At 36.1% G+C, this 11692-nt stretch overlaps 1 protein-coding gene across 1 annotated transcript in view; it reads left to right on the top strand.

Moving 5' to 3' along the window:
* LOC106875628 (uncharacterized) overlaps window positions 1-11692 on the top strand; it is a 104379-nt gene that overhangs the window by 47148 nt on the left and 45539 nt on the right. The window lies entirely within an intron of this gene.

Raw genomic sequence — 11692 nt, forward strand, 5'->3', positions numbered from 1 at the left:
GTAGATGAAGAATGTGCTAAAGTATTAACAATTAACACTCATAAAGGTCTGTACCGTTTCAAAAGACTGCCATTTGGGGTGAAGGTTGCACCAGCAATATTTCAGCAAGTAATGGATACTATGCTGGCAGATTGTGAGTTCGCGGTCCCATACCTGGATGACATATTGATTAAAAGTGAATCAAGGGACCAGTATAGTGAACATATAGAAGAGGTTTTCAAACGAATAAGTGATTATGGATTTAAAGTAAGGGAGGATAATTGTGAATTTTTTTTTACCAAAATAAAGTAATTAGGACAGGTGATCAATGAAAACAGACGAAAACCAGACCTTTCTAGGATTGATGCGATAAAAAAATGCCTGCTCCCACTAACAAAACAACACTACAAGCATTTTTAGGGTTGGTAAGTTATTACCAGTTGTACATACCTAAAATGTATGAGCTAAGAGCTCTGTTGAACAAATTACTAAAGAAGGACTCGAAATGGAGCTGGACAAATGAACGTCAGAAATCATTCGAGGAACTAAAAAAGCGGTTCACTTCAGAGTTATCATTAACTCATTTCAACCCAAAATTGAAAATAATTATGGCATCGGACGCCAGTGAATATGGCATAGAAACGGTAATATTGCATAAATTTAATGATGGTAAAATCAAAGCTATTGCACATGCATTGAGAGTTCTGTTACCAGTGGAAAGAAACTACAGCCAGATTGAAAACGAGGTGTTATCATTAATCTTCGCAATTACAAAATTCCATAAATTCTTACATGGGAGGAAGTTTACACTGCAAATGGACCACCGACCGTTATTTTCTATTTTCGGTTCAAAAACAGAAAATAACGCGCTCAGCAAACCGCTTACAGCGCTGGGGAACTACTCTGTTGAACTACGATTTTCAGATGGAGTTTTTGCCATCAATGAAAATGGGACACGCAGACAGGTTGTCTAGGCTGATTCCAAAATATGAGGAACCTTTTGAAGACATGGTGATTGCATCGTTAAAACTAGAAAAGGAACTGAAGAACATTTTGTGCAATGTAGTACGTGATTTGCCGGTAATGCTGGAAGAAATTAAATTGAAATCGCAAAATGATAGGTTTATAAATAACATTAAAAATATGTTGTGTAACACAAAAAATATAAAGGAGCTGGACGTAGGCTCAAAGTACTATTCAGTATGTGATGAGGTATTATTATCCATGCAAAGAGTGGTAATACCTGAAATACTGCAAAACAGAGTATTAAAAGATTTTCATGTTGGACATCCGGGGATTGTCTGGATGAAAAGCCTTATGAGAAGTTATGTTTATTGGCCAAATATGGACAAACAAATTGAGAGACTGGTACAACAGTGTAGGGGATGCGCGATGGCAGCAAGGGCGCCTCCAGTGCAGATACAGCCTTGGCCAAAAACAAATTCGGCCTGGTCCAGACTACATGTGAATTTTGCAGGACCATTAAATGGCTCCTATTATATCATTGTGGTGGATAGCTATTCCAAATGGCCTGAAGTATGTAAATGTTCAAGGCCAACCACAAGTGTGACGATTGACTTCTTGGAAGAACTGTTCGCTCAGTATGGAGTGCCAGATACGATCGTGCCAGATAATGGGACACAATTCTCAGCGAGGCAGTTCAAAAGATTCTGTAAATCGGTTCAAATGAAGCATGTGTTAACTCCACCATACCACCCAAGGTCAAATGGGTTAGTGGAAAGATTCGTCGACACATTCAAGAGAGCTTTAAGGAAGACCAGATGGGAAACCTTTGAAGATACAAAGATGACAAAGTTTTTGCAAGTGTATAGAATAACACTGAATCCAAATGCAGAGTCGGGTAGGTCACCTGCAGATTTGATGTTTTCCAGAAAAATTTGTTCTATTTTTGACAAATGGTTGCCGAGCAGGAAACAGAAAATAGAAAATTCGGGAAGAAAAACAAAATTTTTTAACACAGGTGACAAAGTGTATTTTAGAGTATACTAGCAGGGTTAAAGAGAATAATGAAATCTAAAAACGCCGTCTAGACTACGCATCATCTTTATATATAGAGATGTATATACACACACGCACCCAAACACACGTATATATATGTATATCAATATAAATATATGAAAGTCAATGAAGTTTCGTAAAAGAAGGTGATCATGTACATACTTTCTTGCTGTTGTGATTATAACACCTCATTGTAAACTATGTTCCTTGTTTTCCCTTGTGGAGCATATACAAATAGGTTTTTTGTTGCTGCCCACTCTTGAGCAGCCAACATACAGTTGTCCATGTGAGAAGCAGGGCTCTTCCAAGAGAAGACCAGCTACAGACAGTGTTTGACCCTGATATTTGTTTATGGACATGGCAAAAGTCACACGAAGGGGGAATTGTAGTCTTCTGAATGTAAAAGGAATGTCTGCTCCTGATGGAGTAAGAGGAATTCTTGGAATAAAGACGTCATCCCCTTTTGCACATCCAGAAAGAATGGTAGCCTCGATAACGTGTGATATCATTTTCTTTATCACGAGTCGTGTTCCATTGCAAAGTCTTGGTGGTTCCAGATTGCGGAGCAGCATAACAGGCGTTCCAACTTTAAGTGATAATATGTGGGGAGGTAGTCCTGGAGGCTCCAATGAATTGAGAAATTCAGGAGGATAGTTCACCACTTCATTTGTATCTGGAACTGTATCAACAGACTTGTAAGTTTGAAGATTGCCGGGAAGAGAATGCATCAGGTGTTGATTAATTTTTGTAACTGCTACATTTTTTGGAGCTAATATTGCTCTTTCACATAGCCAATTGTGATTTTGGTAGTTTTGTTTAAAGTTGGGAAAGACTTTGTGTTTGAGGTCATCTACAGAATTAACAACAGAACAAAATGGCCGGAGGTCTGCAACGAAATAATTTTACTCAACACTTTGCAAGTGAATCAGTGGAGGCAAAGATGCGTCCCATTTACTTGACAATTTATGCACCACATTGCAGAAATCACAATGTAAGTATATCTGAAAGGGTAGTCTTACACTGTTGTACCGTTGAATTACAAATAATGCTCATCTATTATGTTCGGGTTAAAATTTCATCAACATCAAAAATATATGAATTTTCATGGGAGTTATGGCCGTTATGCAAAGAATATAATTTCCAAATTTCATAAAGATCCATTCAGTACTTTTGACGTAGTTTTGGATAAGAAAACAAATTACTAATGTGTGTGTTTGTGTGCATGTGTATGTGTGTGTGATGGGTGTATATATGTATAGATATCTGTATGCATGTATATATGTATATATGTGTACATATTACATGTACATCTATCTATATATATATATATATATATATATATATATATATATAGACCCCGCTATGTCAAGGTGGACTTATATATTCTTCCTCACATTTGGATTTTATATATGCTCTCTCCCACTTGGATTTAATATGTTGCCACATTTATAATATGTCTTTTTTCTACATTTTCTACATTTTCGTGCAGCTGAAGATTGCTCTTCATATTGCATTTAAGGTAATGCTCACATTACTTAAATAAATTGAAGTAGCATGAAACGTGCGTACTGCAATCACTTTTGAAATCCGTGTTGCTTATTGTTTGATTTTTTAATCACCCATCCTTTTGGGATGCGATATTCGGGTGCCTTCGCATAAGTACCATATTCAAACCTTGAATCTATATCTAAACCGTATATATATATATATATATATATATATATATATATATATATATATATATATATATATATATATATACATCTACACATATGTATACATATACATGTATGCATTAGATCTATATATATATATCTATACATATACGTGTACATATACATCTATATGTATACATATACATCTCTCTCTCTCTCTCTCTCTCTCTCTCTTTCTGTCTCTCTCTTTCTCTCTCTGAAAGTATCTGTCATTACAGTATCGAAATGGTGTACATATACATCTCTCTCTCTCTCTTTCTGTATCTCTCTTTCTGTATCTCTCTTTCTGTATCTCTCTTTCTCTCTCTGTGAAAGTATCTGTCATTACAGTATCGAAGTGTGATTGTTTCAGTTAGTGGAATAGTTTCATTTTTAAAGTGAAAGTATTTGACATGAGTGTTTTTGTTTCACTTTTGACACGTAATACTTAAATAGTGGAAGAGATATTATGTTGCCGTGTGCTCGAACTCTGCAAGAAGTTTAAAAATTTTTTTTAACTAAAACACAACTGGAACCCTAAGTAAGGCATGTGTAAAATTTGAATGAAATTGGTTGCGTAGTTCTCGAGTTTTAGGGATTCACATACACAGACAGACAGACAGACAGACAGACACACACACATTCTCATTTTTATATATATAGATAAGTAACAGAAAACTACTGAGAACAAGGAAGTATAACGGGACGTCTGGGTAACGTGATGTACACGGTAAAAGGACTAAAATATGAACACAGAAGGCATTTAAATCAATTAAAAAAAAAAGATATACCAAAAACCAAGAGAGGCAAGAGGAACAAATGGATATGTGGTATGATTTGTTCGAGGTCCCAGAACCACAAGCGAAAGCGGAACCGATACGTAAGTCGAGTAGAAAGAGAAAACCTACAGAAATGATGGAAATAAATGCTAAGAGAAAAAGATATGCCAGTTTCTCACCGAGGAAATAAAATTGATAAATTCAGTTTTTTATTTTTTTGAAGAGAAAAAAAAACTCAAAAGGGGGAGGTGTTGTGCCGACGCCCCCAAGCGAAGAAGTAGGATCACCCAAGACATATAAATAGAGGTAGTCTAGCTGTGGTAGAGGAGTTGAGTAGCTCTTGGGTAGCAGTCGAGTAGAGATCATCCGAAGGTGCTAGATAGCAGTAGCTTGAGACATAACAGTACAGAAGAAAACCCACACTCTCAGGTAAGCGTGGCAGAGAGTTAGAATGAAATCTCAGAGGGCTGATGTTCTAGGAAGGACTGGACATAGTAATTAATGTGGGGCCTAGGGAGTTGGTGGTGGACACAGTCTAGGATGTCTGTGCATACAGCAGTACCATCCTAGGTATTAGAGCAATATTCCATTGTAGACTTCACCAGAGCTTTAACAGAGTATCAATAATTGTTGGGGCCTGAAGTATTTTCTCGTCAGAATAGAATATTGCTGTGTTAAAGATGTGCATTTCTCAGGTGAGATTCTCAATGACAGTGAGCACCCAAAACTGGAAGCTCTATCTGAGCACTGCTCATGATTAATGGGCTATTCTTTTTTCGAAGACAAAGTCCTCATCACAGAAGTGGGATTGAGAAGTCTGTGGACAGGAGAACTAGAGTTCTTAAGACACTGAAAGAAGCAGCTGAGCAGAGTTCCAACTGGATCTGGTCAAGGAAGAATGAAAGTGAATTTCAGAAGGCAGAGTATACCCTATGTTCAATTGGCATCTCACACTGACCTGGTTACGACATCCAAGATATCTTGATTTTGGGACGCCTTAACCATCCAGGAAGTCATAATGCAGGCAATAGCACAGAATGTGGCAACAGAATGGTATCCAGAAGTTATACCTGAATGTGACTCTACTTCCTTACTATTTAAGGAGTTGAAACACCTGCATGAGTGGGGTGGGTGTCTCCTCTGAAGACCTTATGCTGTTCAGCTCTCCCTGGAGTTTCTTATTACAAGTGTCTTATATAAAATAAAGTTTAGTGAACGTAATATAGAGATTTTTTATAAATATAAAATCAGTTATGATTATATAATAATCTGCTTGTTCATTCATCCATTCTACTTAGTTAGTTAGAGAGGTGAACGTGGAGTGAGTGAAAGGTGGAGTAAGAGTATGAGAGAGAGATGGGAGGAAGGAATGAAGAAAGAGAGGAAGAAGTAGAGAAAGATGATTAATATTAATACACTTAGGTCAAGTGTATCACTGGTCAGCTGAAGGTAGAGGTGAAAAATGAGAGAAAAAGAGGGACAGAAAGTGTCGACGACATGTGATGGGGAAGGAATATTTATTGCATGATTAAAGTTAACTGAAGGGAAAGGTGAAGAGGAAGAGATATGTTTAGGATACAATATTTAGGAGAGAGTGATGTTCTGATGGTGAGGTTAAAGAAAGGCAGATACAGATGGACAGGGGAGGCAGTGACATTCAGAGAGAGAGAGAGAGAAAGATAGCGTAGAGATACATTGACAGGAAGAAAAAGATATAAACGAACAACTGAACTGAAATGAAATGAGCTTTGTTACTGAAAACTGTAGAGATAATGATGATAGTGGTGGTGGTGTGTTGATAGTTAACTGATGTGGAGAAATGACTGCTATGTCAAGCAAAACTGATAGTCAACAATGAACTTGTGGTGGTGGAAAGCAGTAGTAAAAGATATAAGCTGGTACGAAAAATTGATTATAAGTCACTGGACTTGCTGCTGGCAAAAATGGGACATGAAACTCCTACAGGGCAGCAGGTTGAAACAAAATAATGGCAGGCAGCAAAAAAGTTTGCTGGCATTGTGGTGACCAGGTGCTGGAATCCAAGATGGAAATGAAAAATAACTTGCATGAATGGATGCAACACTGTGTGAAGGTGACCAGTGAAGATCCTGAAAGTGGCAGTGGTGGCCATGACAAGGTGTTGAGTTGAATGTGGATGCAGAGCTAAGGTACAGTAGAAAGACGTTTCCTCAAGATGCTGTCATAAGATTTAACCAGCTTGAGAGTTAACCTCTTTATAATCTCTGACATTGGATCTGAAAAAGAGTGACCAAAAATGTGGGATAAAAACTGCTGTGCAAATGAAAAAATCAAAGTTCCCCAACTTTTCAGCCATTAGAAATGGAGAAATCGAACTTCCAGCACAGAGGCAACAATTTTCACAACAGCAGTTCGAACAAACATGGTCAAATTGAAGTATGATGGAGCAAAAAGCAGGCAAATAACTGAAATATGACATGGGAGATCAAGACAAGGATGCTGTACTGTAGATGACAAAAGCATCAAAGATGGGTGGGTACTTAATCCATTAAGTCCCACTGTCCTATAAATAGGACACTAAATGAGAACATTAAATAAGCTATATCAAATTGTCTCAGTGTCCTATTTATAGGACACCAAGTATTTCCATTTCTACTTGAAGTAAAGGAGTTTTAATAATTATTTTTTTCATTTTAGCCTATTTTCAATCATCTGTAAAAATTTTAAAGAAATATTCAGAAATTTAAGTACTCTGAGACTTAATGGGTTAACAAGAAATTTTCAACGAGCAGATGACTGCTACTTCGAGCAAGTTCAGGCATGAAAGGTGGCAGTTAAAGGTAGTATTTGAATGTGAAATGATGTCTCACACACAGGGACTTGCAAATGGAAAATTGTTAAAAAAAAAAATTAACCATGAGGTCTTTTGAGTAGAAACTTCTCTAGCAGACTGTACAGTGAAAGTTCTGACTATTTAGTTCAACAAGTAATTCAGAGATGTAGAGAATTTCACCAGTAAAAAAAAAAATATCTTCCATGTAGAATGATAAGGTGGTAACAAACTGAAATTTATTTGTTATTTGCAACAGTAAATCATGTTGGTCAGTCACCAATTTTAGGGGTTGAGGTAGAGTTTCTCTGGCCTTGATAACATTATAATTTTCTGGTTCGAAATGAGTGAGGAGAGGAGTTGCATTTCATAGCCACACTTTATTTCAACACCTAATGCAAAGGTTGGTATAATGTGAATTATACTGTCAGAAAATATACATATTGGTTTCTCATGCAGTTTACACTTGATGTATGCTGTGTAGATCAGGCAAACAAATATGTGACATGACTTCTGCTGGTAGACAGGAAAGGATGTAATGTGCCAAGGCTACCTGCGAAATAAACCACCTCTCTGCCAATATCCAAATTCGACTGTGCCTACCCATCACACTGGAGAAAGGCAGGAAGGATTCCTCTTTTCAAAGCTGATGGTAGGCTCCAGCGAACTAGCATAGATTGCCTGTGCTTGGCTGGTCTGTCATGTGATGGGATTGAATAGTCCGCATAAAGCTAGGACTTGACCATCACATAACTCAGCCATGTGAACACTTACAGAAAACATGAATATGAGCTGATATTTGGGTATTTAAGCCTAACCAGTTGAATGGTAATTATGCTTCAGCAACAAGTCCTTTGATATCTCGTCTGTGAAACACACCATCTTCATATCAGTTTTCACCACTTCATCTCAAGTCTTTTTTAGCCTCTCTCTCCAACATATTCCTTTTACTTTCAGTTCTCAGCACTTATTTATACAAATGACCATACTAGTGCAACCTCCTCTCTTGCACTCTACACTTGATTTCCCTTTTCCTTTATACTCATTTTCTCTCTCAGCTCATTTGTACTTTGGTGTTCATGCACACTAAAATTACACATCCATTACAGCATGTTTGCTCCTTTCTTTATAACCTTCACATGTACATATATCATCCCACATCAAGCGAGTGCATGTGTGTGTGTGTAAGAAAAAGTATATTTACTAACAGAAATGTATGCTATTAAAATAAATTATCATTTACATACCTTTTTTAAACTATTATGTTACCCTAATGATATTCCTCACACACATGTATATACATACACTGACACACACACACGCACACATACACAGTATATTGCATGAGCAATCTATGTTTATAGAGAGTGAGAGAGAGTGTGGTAAAAATGTGTAGAGAAGTTTACCATGAGAAAAGCGAAAAATGAAAGAGATAGAAATCTTGTTGTATCACAGATTTTGAAATTAAGTAAAAATTTTCAAATTTGGTATATCAATGTACTTTTTTATGCTGAATCTGAGTTTGTGATTCATTTATTCCAGAAAAAGTTTAGGAAAATGCTACAGAGATTTAAAGGTTAATTATTTTTTATCCAATCAGAAAACAGGATTTGTGTGTAATAGATATCATGAAATGAAAGTAAACATTAGAAGATGGGGTTTTAAGCAAAATGAAAACAATGCATGTATTGTAGGGTATTAGTAATAATGACACACCCCTCCCATGTGACAAATGGAATAACCTAGTTACTGTAAGTAAAGAGAAGTAGGTGAAGTCCTGGAGTATGTTGTAGAGATAGTCAGAGATAGTCGTAGTTTCACTGGTTTTTCTTAGTATACTGAAGAGGGCGTTATAACAATCCAACATTTTAAGGATTACAACAGTGGTGATGAGGATTTAAACAACCCCGAATTAATAAACTTGACAAGGATTTTAACAACTCACAAGGAGTTAATAAACTCACAAAAGTTTTTGTTGTGCGAATTTTATGAAAAAAAACCCATAAAATTATGGAAAATTTGTTGACCAGTTTGCTCGATTTGCAAAAACAGCAACAACAGCAGCAGCTACAACTGCAAGAACAACAGCTGAAGCAACAACAACTGAAAGAACAACAACAGCAACAGATACAACTTCAAGAGCAACAACAGAAGCAACAACAACAAATAATATTTCAGCAACAAATGCTGCAATTACTAAAATAATAAGGAAAGTCAGAAAAAGTGTTCTTGACAGACTATGTCATAAACTCCATTACACAGAATTCAAATATGAACCTGATAAGGGAGTTACTTTCAAAGCATACTACAGAAGATATGAACAAATCTTCAAGAAGAATGTAAAAATTGGGATGACAAGATGAAAATGCACTTAATCTTGAGAAAACTGGCAGCAACAGAACATGAACGATACAGAAATTATATGCTCCCAAGAAAACCTTCGAACATAAACTTTAATGGTTCAATAGATATATAGTGTAAAATTTTCAGTGCAAAAAGCTCATTGTTCAACACACGTTGGCAGTGTCTGAACATAGAGAAAAACAATGACAAGGACTACATTGCATATGCTAGTAGAGTAAACGGAATGTGAGAAGCTGGGTGAATTAATACCAGATATGTTCAAATGCCTGACTTACTGCCAAAAAGGATGTAGAAGTTAGAACTAGAATTCTCGCAAAACTGGAACAAAACCAGGATGTAACCCTACAGCAAGTATCAGGAGAATGTGAAAGGATAGTCAAATTAAGACACAACACAGAGAAAATCAAACAGAAAGATTGTTTCCAAATAAAGCAAGTACGAAATAGTCAGAATAGAAATAGTGTTTTCTAAAAGACACAACAAAAATTAGGAAATAAACCCATGTTTTGCATGTGGAGGTATACACCTGAGGAAAAATTGTCCATTTACAAAAGAGGAGTGCTTTCATTGTGGAAATATAAGACATATAAAGATGCACTGTAAAATGAAAATGACAAAACGTCAGAACAAAGATAAAAAAATAAATAATATGTCATCAGAAGAAATTGGAAATATAATGATGAGGAAATTCATAAAGGTGAAAATCATAAATACAAGTGTTAAAATGCAATTGGACACTGGTAGTGGTATTACCATTATAAAAGAAAATATGTAGAAATATGTCAGTAAACCAAAGTTAATTAAATCTAAAAAGGTAGCACATGGCGTTGTGGGGAAAAGGATTATATTTTCTTAGTGAATTCATATGCAATGTAACATTTCGAGGTCAAATGAAAAAGGCTAAGATATATGTGTCAAAAAGTTCACTTAATCTATTTGGCACAGAGTGGATGGAACTATTCAAAGTATGGAATATGCCCGTAAGTATTTTGTGTGGAAATATAGCCAGTTCAGTTGAAGGTTCAAATGCAGCTGAGGGACTGAAACAAAAAATTACAGTAAAACAGAGCTGAACACCTGTATACAAGCCAAAATGAAATAAAAAATTGCCCACGATGAAAAGTGAACCTTGGCCAAAAGTAGATGTTCCGTAGTTGAGACTACACATCAATTTCACAGGTCTTTTAAATAGTTCTTACTACTTAGTGGTGGTTAGTAGTTTCTTAAATGGCCAGAAATTTGTAAGTGTTAAAAACCAACCTCTGTAACAGTGATAATTTTTTTACATGAAATGTTTGCAAGATTTGGCATCCCAAACAATGGAACACAATTTGTGTCTAGTGAATTAAAAAAGTTTTGTGAAACATTCACAGTAGAACATGTAGCTACTGTACCATACCATCCCAGATCTAATGGACAGGCAGAACGCTTTGCTGATACCTTCAAATAGCCCTTAGAAAATCAAATAAGGAAGTTGCAGATGTGTTAGCTCTACAACAATTTTTAAGAGTGCACTGTATGACACCAAATTCAAATACACCAGCAGGTAACTCAACAGCAGAGCTGATGTTTGCAAGGAAATCAGTCTTTGATAAATTGTTACCTGGCAAGAAAAGAAAAAGTGCCAGGGAAGACATTGCAAGATTCTTTAAAGTTGGTGAAAAGGTGAATATGAGAGCATATAAGAACAGAAAGCAGTGTTGGGAAGATGGCATAATTACCAAATGCATAGGTAAAGTGATGTATTGGGTAAAAAGTAGAAAAGGCATACGAAAGAGACACAGGGACGAATTGAAAAAGAGGTTCATGAAAAGTGAACCAAAGAAGTTGGAGGAACTCATAAAATGGTTGTATGATACATTCCAAGTATCAACACCACTGCAAGTGATTGAACCCAAGCATACAAGTGTAAGAAAAAGAAAACATACTGAGTTCCTGAAAATAGATGCCAAGTACAAAAAATATTAAATTGTACAAAAAAAACTCAAAGAGGGGAGGTGGGTTCAATAAAAAATTATTGCTAAATGACACTTCCAAAGAAAAACTTA

Source organism: Octopus bimaculoides, chromosome 8, assembly GCF_046866305.1.
Source record: "Octopus bimaculoides isolate indiv1 chromosome 8, ASM4686630v1, whole genome shotgun sequence".
NCBI lineage: Eukaryota > Metazoa > Mollusca > Cephalopoda > Octopoda > Octopodidae > Octopus > Octopus bimaculoides.